This window comes from Hydra vulgaris, chromosome 14, assembly GCF_038396675.1.
Source record: "Hydra vulgaris chromosome 14, alternate assembly HydraT2T_AEP".
Taxonomy (NCBI): Eukaryota; Metazoa; Cnidaria; class Hydrozoa; order Anthoathecata; family Hydridae; genus Hydra; species Hydra vulgaris.
This window is the reverse complement of record NC_088933.1, coordinates 34,571,203-34,584,578: the sequence shown is the minus strand read 5'-3', so window position 1 is coordinate 34,584,578 and position 13,376 is coordinate 34,571,203.

Below are 13,376 nucleotides of genomic sequence, written 5' to 3'. Positions count from 1 at the left end.
TTTTACTCAGTAATTGGTCCGCTTTACGTGAATAAAAACTTCAGCAGTTTTGGTCAATTTTTTATTCATGTAAAGTTAAGCAATTTACTCAGTAAGTGCTCAGCTTTACGTCAGTATAAATTTAAGAAAAATTTCTAAAGTTTTTATTCACGTAAATCTGACCAATGACCAAGTAAAAGCAGTTTCTTATTTTTATTCACCCGGCCTGCAGAGAATCGACTCATACTATCTAGCAGGGCAAACGTAATTCAAGGAATTAATTAGTAAATATTCCAATGATAATACTGAATACTCCCTAGAGAAAAATTCAAAATATTAATTAGTGCACGCGTTTTTAAGTGTTAAACCATTAGTGCTCAAGTGTCACTATAATAATTGATAAACATATTTTTGTAAAAAAAAAATAGCTGCAATTTTGGTATAACTAATAACGTATAACAAATTTATTGTGAATAATAATTAACTCTGCTGTGATGAACTTTACATTAGAAGGTATGTACTTTGTATTTTATCGAAAACTTATTTAAAATAATTGGCTTAATGATATTCTGTAGATTTAAAAAAACAAAATTGCAATTTTTTTTTTGTTTTTTAATTTTCAAAGCGTGTAACTAATTTTATCCAAATATATCCAGGTTGATTTTTTTATATATTATAACACAACAATAAGGCGTCTAAATATAAAAATTTGGCTGCCCGCGTCTGCCTCATTTTTATTAAACTTTTTTCAGACCAAGTGTAGAAGAGACCGGGGCTAGTTGGCTCGGTTTTTATTCGATGAACTCGGTAGCCCTAACAGTACATTTTTTAAAAATTATTAAAGTGTAGTCTTAAAGAGTATTGATTAGGGTAACTTATAAAATTTGCATTCATTTACAAAAAAAAATTCTTGGGGCCTTTCCGGGCCCTCAAAAAAAAAAATTTGCGCCAACTTACCCCACCACAGGGTAAGTTAGCGCAAATTTTTTTTGAGGGCCCGGAAAACGGGGTAAGTTGGCGCAAATTTTTACGTTTTTGTCCAAAAAACGCATAAATCTCAATATTTCCCATGCGCGTGCGCGAATCCTGACAATACTACAGTAAATGGTGAAATGGTCAATAAGGAAGTGTTTGTGTAGTTTTTGTCATTTTCTGATGAAAGGCTCTAAAGATAAACGCAGTTCTTCAACTTACCCCTGCGGCTAACTAACCCCGGTCTCCCCTATTCTATTACAAAATAGGAGTTATTTAAAGAATGGCAAAAACATACAAAGGAAGAACAAAATTCTCTTTTGTGTGACTTTATTTTAAAAGATTATACTACAGAAGATGTTATTAGTAATTTGAAATAAAAAAACCCAGTTAACAATGGCAAGGATCCGCTAAATTTGCGCCAAAGCGGAATGCGACTAATAGAAATATGGATCATTTTTTAAATAAAAATAGAAGTTGGTTGGGCAATAATTTAGAATTTAAAACAAATTTTCATCGGTCCTGTGCTTCCACATAATCTAAAGGAAGTTGGCCTCAAGAAAGTCAGCCAAAGAAAAAACTTTGATAACTCATCTTTAAAAACCAAAAAGACGTAGAGTTGAAGTCTTATTGCAATCGCAGAGTGCCAATGAATTAACAACAGCTGCTGAAATAGAACATCATTTGTCGGGTCAAAGAAACGTAGCTACTTCTTTTAGAAAAAGTACAGAAACCTTAGAGCAAAGAAAATCTACTTATGTTATTTGTGGTAGCAGGCAGTTGAGTAGCGATGGGGCACTAGCTTATTATGTAGATTCCAAGTGTACTAGTCACTCTTATAAAAAAACAAGAAAGTGGTCAATGAAAGCAGGGCATGAAGTGTTTCCGTCTTACTATAATTTATGTAAATCCAAAAAGTTGTGTTACCCTCCAGAAGAATTTATTTCTATCTAAGAAACGCGAGGTGAAAATAAACTTCAAGCCATATTGAATAAAACAACTGAACGTTTAATTGAAACGCTAAGTCAATTTCCCAAAAATGCATCCTCTAGCTTGTTGCTTACATTAATAAGCAAATGGGGATGTGAAGGAAGTTGTGGCCACAATACCTATAAACAAAGATTTGAGAACTCCGATGCTAATAATAAGTTTCTGTTTGTGTTTGCGTTTGTCTCGTTGAGATTGAGACTCTAATACTATTATTTGGCAAAATCCTCAGCCATCGTCAATACTTTATTGGCAACCCATTAAATTCATATTTTCAAAAGAAAAAGGAACTTGCTGTAATAGAAACTGACAAAGTTTTAAAAGAAATATCTGAACTTTTTCCAACATTGTGTATTGTTGGTGAATTTAAACTTATTGTGAAACACAATCTGTTACTTACAATGACAGGCGGAAAAGTATGCAATGCTTTTACCGATACGCGTCTACACAAAAATGTTATATTTGTGATGCAACTCCAAAAATGATGAATGGTGAATTAAAAGGTATGGTTAATAAAAAAGAAAATTACAATTTTGGTCTGTCTAACTTGCATGCTTGGATACGTACTTTTGAATGTTTGCAAGACATTAGCTACCGTTTAGACATTAAATAGTGGCAAGTTAGAGGCAATGAGAATAAATGTCGTATCAGAAAACGTTCGGAAGAGACTAGGCAAAAGTTTTGAAAAAAATGGGACTTATTGTGGATTGACTGAAACCTCATTATAGCAGTACACACGATGGTTACACAGCTCGCAGGTTTTTTTTAAATCCAGAAAAGAGCGGAGAGATTACAGGATTAGACGTTGAATTAATTAAAAAATTTAGTATTTTAATAAGAACTCTATCTCCTGGCCATGGCATTGATTGCGTTAAATTTGAAAAGCCTTGTTCTGAAACAAGGGCTTCATATTTGCATTTATATTTGTGGTATTACATGTCTGTGTCAGTGCATACAACTTTAACGCATAGCACGGAAGTTATGAAGTCGTGTATTTTTCCGATTGGCCAGCTCTCAGAAAAATCTCAAGAAGCACGAAATAAAGATTGTAGGAGATTTCAAGAACATCAAACTAGGAAAAAGTCACGTATTTCTACAAATATGGATTTGCTAAATATGCTCTTAATAACATCTGACCCTGTTATCAACTCACTTAGAGAACTGACTGCAAAAACTTGTTAGTAGAGGTTTTGAATTTGATTGTTCCAGCTCCAAGAATAGGAAATTGTAACTTGTCCGATGAATCAAAAGATGAGTCATCTGAAGATTCAAGTGATGAGTATTTGATGGATATAAACGACAAGTATTCTGATAGTTGTGATATGATGAGTGTTTGGTGGGTATAAACGACGATTTTTCTGATAACTAAATATAAAGTTTATTGTACAATATTATGTACCCTTGATTCATAAATATATTTTTTTACTAAATTTTTTTATAATAACAGTGGTTTTTGCAATAAGGGGGAATGGGGGGTTGTAGGCGAGGGGTTTTCCCCCTATCCTTCGCAAAAAAAACTTCTAAGTTATTAAAACCAAGGTAATTATTCAATAAAATAGCAAAATATTATTTATTTCAACCTTTCACAACTAAAACAATGAAGTTCATGAACAAAATATTTTAGTCCAGCTAGATTGTATGAAACAATTCACTGTGCAGTCTATAAAATTTCAAGCATGCCTAAAAATTTTAAAAATGGTTAAAACGAATAAAATAGTTGTCCTGATGATATTAATTGTAATATAGTCATAGATTCACACGATACCATAAAACATGCTCTTTTTAAAGTTTTTAAATTTTCTTTAAATCAAGGAATTTTCCCCGATCAATTGAAAATAGCCAAAATAACGCCTATATTTAAAGAAGGTAAACCATCAAATGTCAGTAATAATCGACCATTATCTATCCTCTCTGTTTTTTCAAAAATTTTAGAAAGAATTTTGTTCAACCAAATATCTAGTCATCTTGCTGTTAATAATATACTTTACATAAATCAATACGGTTTTAAAAGGAATAACTCTACTGAACATGCAATAATTCATCTTACTCGTAGTATAGCTGATTCATTCGAAAAGTCAGAGTTTACTTTAGGCATCTTTATAGACCTATTTAAGGCTTTCGACACAATTGATCATGAAATACTTTTTAAAAAACTTGAACATTATGGTATCACCGTTAATGCTTTAAAACTACTAAAAAGCTATTTAAAACATCGCAAACAATCCGTCTATGACGACGGATCTTCTTCACAAGATTATCAAAATATAGATTATCTAAATATAACCTGTGGAGTTTCACAGGGATCTATACTAGGGCCCTTATTATTTCTGATTTATGTTAACAATCTCCATGAAGTCTCAAAATTAACAGCTATAATGTTTGCTGATGATAAAAACCTATTCCTGTCTAATAATAGCATCAATAAACTTTTTTATGATATGAACATTGAACTAACAAAAATATCTGACTGGTTTAAGTCAAATAAACTTTCACTCAACATTGATAAAACTAAATGGATTTTCTTTCATACGCAATTTCAAAAACATTTACTTCCAAGTAATATGCCTCTTCTTCATATTGATTATATTCATATAAAAAGAGTAATTTTCACAAATTTTCTTGGTATCATTGTACATGAAAATCATGGAAGAATCACATCGGACATTTATACAACAAAATTGCAAAAAGCATTGGAGTTTCATATAAAGCAAAAAGCGTTTTAAACAAACATTCATTAACTCAACTATATTACTCTTTTATACACTGTCATATTAATTATGCTAATATTGCATGGGCTAGTACCAATAAAAGTAAATTAAAGCCACTTTATTGTCAGCAGAAGCATATTGCACGTCTTATAAATTTCAAAAATCGTTTTTACTCACTCAAGGCCACTCTTATTTAACATGAATATTTTTAATATATATCAAGTAAAGTTTGTAATGTTCTTTATTTAAATGTAAAACCAACTCATCTCCAGCTTCCTTTTTTGATTTATATTTTTTAAAAGAAAAAAATAAATATTCTTTAAGATATGATAATTTTATTAAACAAACAAAGTTTCAAACAAACTTTGGTAAATTTTGCATTTCTTTTCGTAGAGCTTTTTTAAGGAACTAAATAATTTAAAAAAATTGATTTTTTACATGAATGGAAATTATTATATGTTCAAAAGAAAACTGAAAAAAGTTATATACTCCATTATTTGAATTTTGTTAAAAGTTGCACTGACATTATTTGTACAGTAGTCATTTATTATTTACTTGTTTACTTTAACTTTTATTTTAATTCATAATGTTTGTAAATAATTTGTATTACGATAATTATTTATATTATGATATAATAATATCATAATATAAATAATTTATATTATGATATTATTGTTTTTGCTTGAGTCATGCGGTTCAGAAGATTTGGTATTTTAATTCAAGCCATAAAGACCATAACTAAAGAAAAGTTTAAAATTTGTGTTTATTTATTTTTATTTTTTCTAAAATCTAAATTAAGTTCAAAGTTCTTCAACAGCGGTTCTCGGTGACAAGACCTGTATGGTCTTCTTTGAGTATCCGCGTTCTTTATCTTTATTCTTAATTTTTTTTTATTTAACGATTTCTTTGCATGTAATTTTTCTTATTGATATTTTTGTAAATATGTATTAAATATTGTAATAGGGAACAAAAAAAAACAAAAAAAACATTGCTTTCAAACAAAAAACTCAAACGGTTTCAACAATGACTTCATTGTTAAAAATTATTTAACCCGCCAAGGCGAAATCTGGCCTTTAAATTCTGGCTAGTCTGACCAAGATTGGATACCGTCAGACTGGTCAGTATTGTTACGAACTTTAAATTACGTTTCCTATAATTTTTAGTTTCAGTTGTTCCACTACATTAAAAAATTAAAACATCTGTTAACAAATTTTTAAAAGCAAATCCTAAGTTTTTTTATAAACTGATAATAACTGAATATGATATTTAATTTTACAATCCAAAAAATATCTTTTGACTAAAATTTTATCTTTGTTATGTTAAACTTAAGAATCAATTGTTTTTTTGTGAGATGAAACTAGACTACGAACAGTTACCTCAAGTTGATATGATACCAAAGTTTTCTAATTTTTTGGGTTCAATGTTTAAAGTATTACGTTTAACATATTATATATATGTCTTTTTTATCATATTTATGTGAAAGCACTATTTATTTGAGTTCAAAATAACTTCCAAGAAATTAAAATACAGTAGCCTTTGTTGTCTAATTTCGCTATGAACTCAAAGTGAGTCTAGTCTCGTAATTTGTACCTCACTTAAGGCCTTAAATTGCACCAAGGCTGCCATTTTAAATTATGAATATTTTTAACTTTTTTAAGAACAAAAATTTTCTGCTTATTAATATAATGTGCAGTAATATCCATCATTTACCTACCAAAATTCTAACTACCACATTAATATGTTATAAATTTAAAATAAAAGTTATACCTTATTGATGATACCTGTTTTCAGACTATTATAGGAAAGATTTATATTTTCATAGTTTATTAAATTCAAAACTTTTTTACATTGCTTGGAACAGAAAAAGATCTTTTCGAAAATTATTCAAAATGTACTTTAAATTAATATAGTATTTAAACTTTTTTTTTTTTTTTACTTCCGTGAACACTTTAATGATAGGACGTGCTTATTTTGAACTTAAAAATGGATAATAAAAGTATTACAATTGCTGAATTAAAAGAAATTATGGATATTCACGAACACGCAATAATGAAGTTATTTAGCGACAAGAAACTAGAAGGTAAAATATCAGTTATACAAGAAGAAAATAAAAATTTCAAAAATAAGTGACCTGAAAAAAAGGGTTGAATTTGTTAATAACAAATATGAAAGTTTACTTTCGGGAATAGATGTTTCTAAGAAAGCAGTAATATCATCAGCAGATCAACTAAACGATACAAAAATAAATTTAGAAAATGATAACGCTAGTCGCCAAAATAATTTGAGATTTAATGGAATAGAAGAAAACGAAATTGAAACCATGAAACTAAAGGTAAAATAAAAGAACTTTTGAAAACTAAATTAGGATTAAATGATTGAAATTAAGAGAGCTCATAGAGTTGGATAAAAGGAGTTGGGGGATAAAAGGAAAAATAGAACGTATGTTGTAAAATTTTCAAGCTATAAAGACAAGAAAGCGATTTTAGAAAAGTTTGTAAAGGCAAAACTCTGGAATGAAAATGTGTTTATAAATGAAGATTTTAGCGAACCTACAATGGAAATAAGAAGAAAGTTATTAGCGGAGGCAAAGGAGCTTCGAAGAAACGGAAAGTATGCTAGTTACTTATAATAAATTATTCACACGCAATTTAAGGTAAATTCTCTTTTCATTTCATAGTTATAAAATAATAAAAATTCTGAAACGGATTTAAACCAACTAAGTAGTTTTGATTTCATTTAACTTTTTTCAAACTTATGATTTTTCACTAGATGTCTATGACCTCTTTGAATTCTTTGAACTCTTTGAAATCTATGACCTCTTTGAATTCTTTCCGGTAAAAAGCTTTCATCTCCACTGCTATTAATCTATGGTGTTGTTCGTAATCATTTTCTGCATCAATGTGTAATTTCCAAGAAAATATTATTGCACTTTCAATCAAGTTATTCATAGCATCTGTATCCTTACTGATATTTTGTATGTTCTTGGCAGTACTTTCAATTACATTAATACTGTCAATGACATTGAAGTTTGGACTTTCTAAGATTTCTGTTAATATTTTTATCTTCTCAATGATATTTTTCATGTAGAAAAGAGTAATAATGAAAGCAAAAGTTGTTACTTTTTTCAGAAGTCCCATTGTCTTAGTTCTCGGGACAGTATTGCATGTGTGGTCCATCTTGTTCTAGACAGGTTTACAAGCTGCATTGCACTGTCAATGGCCTTAAATTTTTCTTTTAAATAACTAAATCTTTTTGTGCTTGATGTGAAGAAAACATGCAACTGTTCGAGGACATTAAACAATTCTCGTATTAAAGTATTAACATTGCAGGCATGTTCAAGAGAAGTGTTTGTTCTGTGGTCTTGATAAGGTATGTAAGGTACATTATGGCCAACTTCTTCTGTTGTATACTTTTGTACTCCTTTAAATTGTCCAGACATTGAACTCGCGTAGTCATACGACTGAAAAATCATCTTTGATGTGTCAATGCCTTCTTTATGTAAAGAAGATAAAATTAGCTCAGCCATCCCTTTTCCAGGCTTATCAGTGCATTCGACGGATTTAAAAAGCCTTTCCTGAATCTCACCGTTTTCACTGGCTGTTCTCACAACTATACTCATTATGTCCTTATGTGACATATCGGGAGTATTGTCGGCCATCACGGAAAAAAATTAAAGCTATTAATTTCATCAATGATCTTACTCTATAATTCAGTTGCAATTAAACTAATCATTTCATTTTGAGACGATGGACTCGTGCATGTAACTTTATATAGACGAAGAGCTCTATCTTCAATCCAGGCTTTTAGTGTGGGATTGTGGCGAGAGATAAGATTTACAACAGCAACAAAGTGACTCTGATTAGCACTGTCCGACTCCCTAAACGCTAGCCCTTGGCTTCCCAAAGTCTTGCATGTATTGATAAGAATTTCGACAGTTTTTCTATTCTGCACCTCTATTTTTTGCTCTAAGTTCTAATAGAGCAAGTCTATTGGATTTATCAATTAGGTGATCTATATGCCATTTTTTCATAAGAAAGTGACGATATTCACTTAATGCAACTTTATGTGCTTGAGAGGTAAAGTGCGTCTGAAGCTTTCCAAGTTTGTCTTTCCCATAGCTTTTCATTTTGGACCAAGATCTCACCCCAAAATTTATCCAAGCATCTTCAGTTTTTCTCTTCTTTCCAACACCCTAGGGGAAAAGGCGGCAGACAAAACAAAATGTGGCATCCTTCTGGGTGCTGTATTCTAAATGTTCAAACTCTTTGTACCACTGGGGATTAAATGTACTTTTACCGTCACTTGGGAAACTAGCAAGTTTTGGTTGGTGTGGCCCTAACTGGATTAAATACAATTTTTGATTATCCGTAATGGTATGTGGACGTAAACCTGGGTCATGGCTTATCAATGCTGATGAATCTGATTTGTCAATTATAACATTTTGAGCTTTGATATCAAGTTTTTTTATAAAAGCGTTTCCCATTTTCAAAACATTTTTTGGTATTTCCACCACATAACTTGCTGCATTCACAATTTCAATTGCAGCGAATTTTTCCTTTACTAATTCTTGTTTACAATATTTTTTATAAATGTTATTACAATCTTTAAGATTATCTATTAAAACACCCAAATTCCTCATAAGCGAAGTCCAATTTGTTGTTTCACTGCTTACTTCAGTAGTATTCAAGTTAATAATATTCGTGTCATCCTTTTCATCTCGGTCATGAAACTGGGTTAAATAATCTGATTTAGAATTTAATTCTGTAAATTTCTCTACTTGTTCCTGGACTACAACATAACCCGGGTTGTCCCCTTTTGCATCATTATCTTGAATTTTTGAAGTTGCGTCCTCTTTAAATTTTTTATCAGAAGATGTTGTTTTTTCTTCTATGGATATACCACATGTTGAAGTTGATGTTTCAATTATTATCAAGTCTAACTTTGTATGTTCACTACTTTGTATTTCATCATCCACTTCGACATCAGTATCACCATTCTGAGGTTCCATTTTTCATTTTTTTGAAGCTAAAGAGGCTACAAAAGGATTCTCTGGGGCTCCCACTGTTTGTATATGAACCTTTCTACCACCATAAACGGATCTTTCATAACTGGTTTTATAGTCGTTATTAAATACTGCTTTACATACGCAACATTGTAATTTATATCTTTTACTATTGATATTTAGTGCTGGAAAACAAACGCAGATACTATTACTTACCGTAATTTTTAAGTGATTTAATGTTTATAAAAGTTATCACTCTTAACAAATGTGATAAGATATAAGAGTCTTATAATAATAGAATAAGACTAATAATCCTATTATATATTCTTATTAGGCCTATTACTCCTACAAACCTAATTCTGATCCTACTTTAGTATACTGATAATTGGAAGTAATAGCAGGCGCAAATCGTTCATATCAGAGTTTACCATTTATTTTCTTATACTTTTTGATAAAAAGCTTTATATAAAATTATTATATTAAAAAATGAATGTCATTATTTTAAATGCGATCATATCTTTTATACAAAGACAGAAATGTTAAAATGAATTCATGGAAATAAATATTCACGTTTCAAAGTAGAAAGTATGAAAAAAAATGAATAACTGCTTTTAGTCAAACATAAACTTGCAGCTGCTATTTTTATTGCATAAACTTGCAACTGCCATTTTTATTGTTGATAACAAAAAAAAAATAGCGCGAAAAAAACAGCAACGTGGAAATCAAAAGGTCGCACAGTGGGCCAGAATGCACTTTTACTGGACAAAATTCATAACTAATTTAATATTTGAGCTATATTCACTAAAATTAGTATGAGTACTAATATGATGTCTGCGCTTTTTATGAAGGTAATATTTTTTTATTTCGTTGCTATGGATACCTTTATTTTGCTTAGCAACAACCTACTTTTGTTATCTGCAGATATTTTATTAGTGCTATATTCACTAAATTTGGCATGAGTACCAATATGAGATCACACTTCTTACAAAAGTGATAATTTTTTAAATTTAGTTGTTATGGATACTTATATTGCTTAGTTGCCGGATACTTTCCTTAATTACAAAGTGGTAAATTGATATTTGAATATCTTATCGGATTTTTGACCCACCTATATTGAATAAAAATTGAGTATTTAGGTAAATAATGTTTTAGGAATAATAAAAGCAAAAAATAGTGCAAGAAAACGTTATCAATTTTAAATTACATCAAAAAATTATAAAACAATAATATCGTTTGAAGATTGTTTAAGTAATTGAAAACATCTGAAGGAAATGCTTTATGATTTGTTTGGTGTGATGTTGATTTACGCAATGATGAAATAACAGGATCACTGGAAACTAGGAGTCTATTGATAAGATCAGTATTTGTTGCTTTTCTGGATGTTTTTCGGCTAAAATTTTCGCGATAAGATTTAAAGTCTTTATTTCTAGCCTCTTGAGCTTCCTCTGACATAAGTCCGATGGGTAATGTAAGGCTTTTAATTATGTCATGTCCATGTATCAATACTTTGTGAACTGATTGAGCCATGTAATACCATGGATAAAGGGACACATATAGTCTAAAAGTGTCAAAACAATAATCCTTGAACTTTAAGCAGTCTATTTCATATCCTGAAGAGAGCGTTACCAAGATAATGTAAAATCTGAATATAAGGTTTTGGTCAATACCCAGAATTTCAGCTGTTTGTTCATATGCTGCAAAAGCACGCCTTGAGGTATTGCCATCATTACTTGTTCCAGAACCACCACTTATAGGGAAATCAACAACAAGTCCCATTTTGTTCATAAAATCAGTCTGAATCTTTTGTTTAGCTACAGATGCCTTTTCTTTGTGTTCTTTAGATCTTGCTTGCCACTTTCTTGTTTCTTTTTTATATGCAATGTGCAAAACATCTCAAAAAATCGAATCCATGCATGAAGACTGGAAAGACCATATTTGAACTCTCTGTTAGTATAATCTATATTAAGGATATCAAGACTATTCATATTTTTTGGAGAGACACCACACACTGAACAGCATTGGTATGAGTTATTTTTTTCAGATAATTTTGTTTGAACCTTCCCATCAATCATTGTAAGTTCAATAATACAATTCACTTCAATAGAAGATCCGCAAACCTCTAACAAAATCATACCCAAGCTTTCTATCTCACTTTTAATGTACTGATCTTCTTCAATCACAGATTCCTTGGATTCCATTTTGTATGCAAATCTTATGGGTCTACAATAGGCTGTGGAGGACGACTTTTGATTTCTCCAAATAGGCACCTTTTCGTTGCTGTTGTTAAATCCAGTCAAATCCAATGGGACAAGACAAGTAATAAACAATGATTCTTCACGCTTTAAATCTCTGTTAATGTCGGGTTCTGATAAAACTTGTTTATAAATGCTTTGGCCAGTAGCACCATCAAAACCAGCCTTACACGTTAGTGTCATTGTTTTTATTGCTTTGTCGTTCAATATCAAGTGCCTTAGCACAGGTTCCTGAACTGTACAGATTCTTTGCAAAGTATGAGTCATTAAATCTTTTAAAGGAACTGAAGCTGAATAGTCCTCCACTGTTATGTTTGCAGGATAACATTTCAATTTTGCATCTCTGACATCATTGTAAGCGGGGTAGATGTTATATTCTTTCTCCAAGGCTCCGCTTCTAATCAATTGATAGGAAGCTTTTGTCAGACTTGCATCAATTATTAAAGCCAGTGCTTCGTCTGCTGAATATTTAGTTGCTTTATCTGTATTTGATATATTTAAAACATTCTTGGCAGCAATAACAACAGATTCATCTCTAAATTTTTTATTAGCAACAAAAAATAATTCATTGGATGAATGAGATTCAATTAAACAAGATACACGCCGTTTTTTAGTTTTATTAGAACTATTATCAAATGCAACTGGTTTTCGACCACGTCTACTTGCAGTTGGTTCATTGTCTTTTTTTCTGACAATTAAATATTCATTAAGCCAGTTCACAAACTTCTTTTCAAAATTTTTCACAGTATAGTTTGCAGATTTCCACTTTTTTTTATACAAGTAAACAAATCGTTGAACAGCATGTCTAAAATCAACGTCTTTAAAATCAGCAAATTTTGGCTGAATAAATTTTAATATATCTTCAGTAATATTTTGTTTTGAAATACTAAGATTGTTTTTTTGGAGAAAATTATGAATGTCTAAGTTTAACAAAACCATATCTAAATAATTATTGTAACAAGTATTTTGTATTTAAAAGTAAAATGTTATAATATATATGCCGCCTGGACTACTAATACTTGTTAGTAATTAAGTTACTACAAGTGTTAGTAATTAAAATTAAAAGTAATTAAATTACTGTCAGTGTTAGTAATTAAATTACTAACAACTACCGAAAATATGTTGTTGCTATGTTATGCAAAGTAAGGTATCCATAGTAACCAAAAAAAGTTAACCTCATAAGAATTCTGAATCTCATTTTAATACATACCCCCAATATTGTGTATTTAGCGCAAGTAAAATACTGTTAAAACAACGTTAATGTAAAAATGAGTTGTTGCTATGCAAAATTTAGTACCATAGCAACCAAGTTAAAACATACATAAATCTGAACGGGGATTTAAGGGGACGAGCAATCAATTAAAACTCGATTGAAGCATCATATAGCTCAAATAAATATAAGACAACACATGGCAAATTGTGGTAATTATTAGTTATTGTGCGGCAAAAAATAAGTTTCTTAAGAAATTTTTTTTT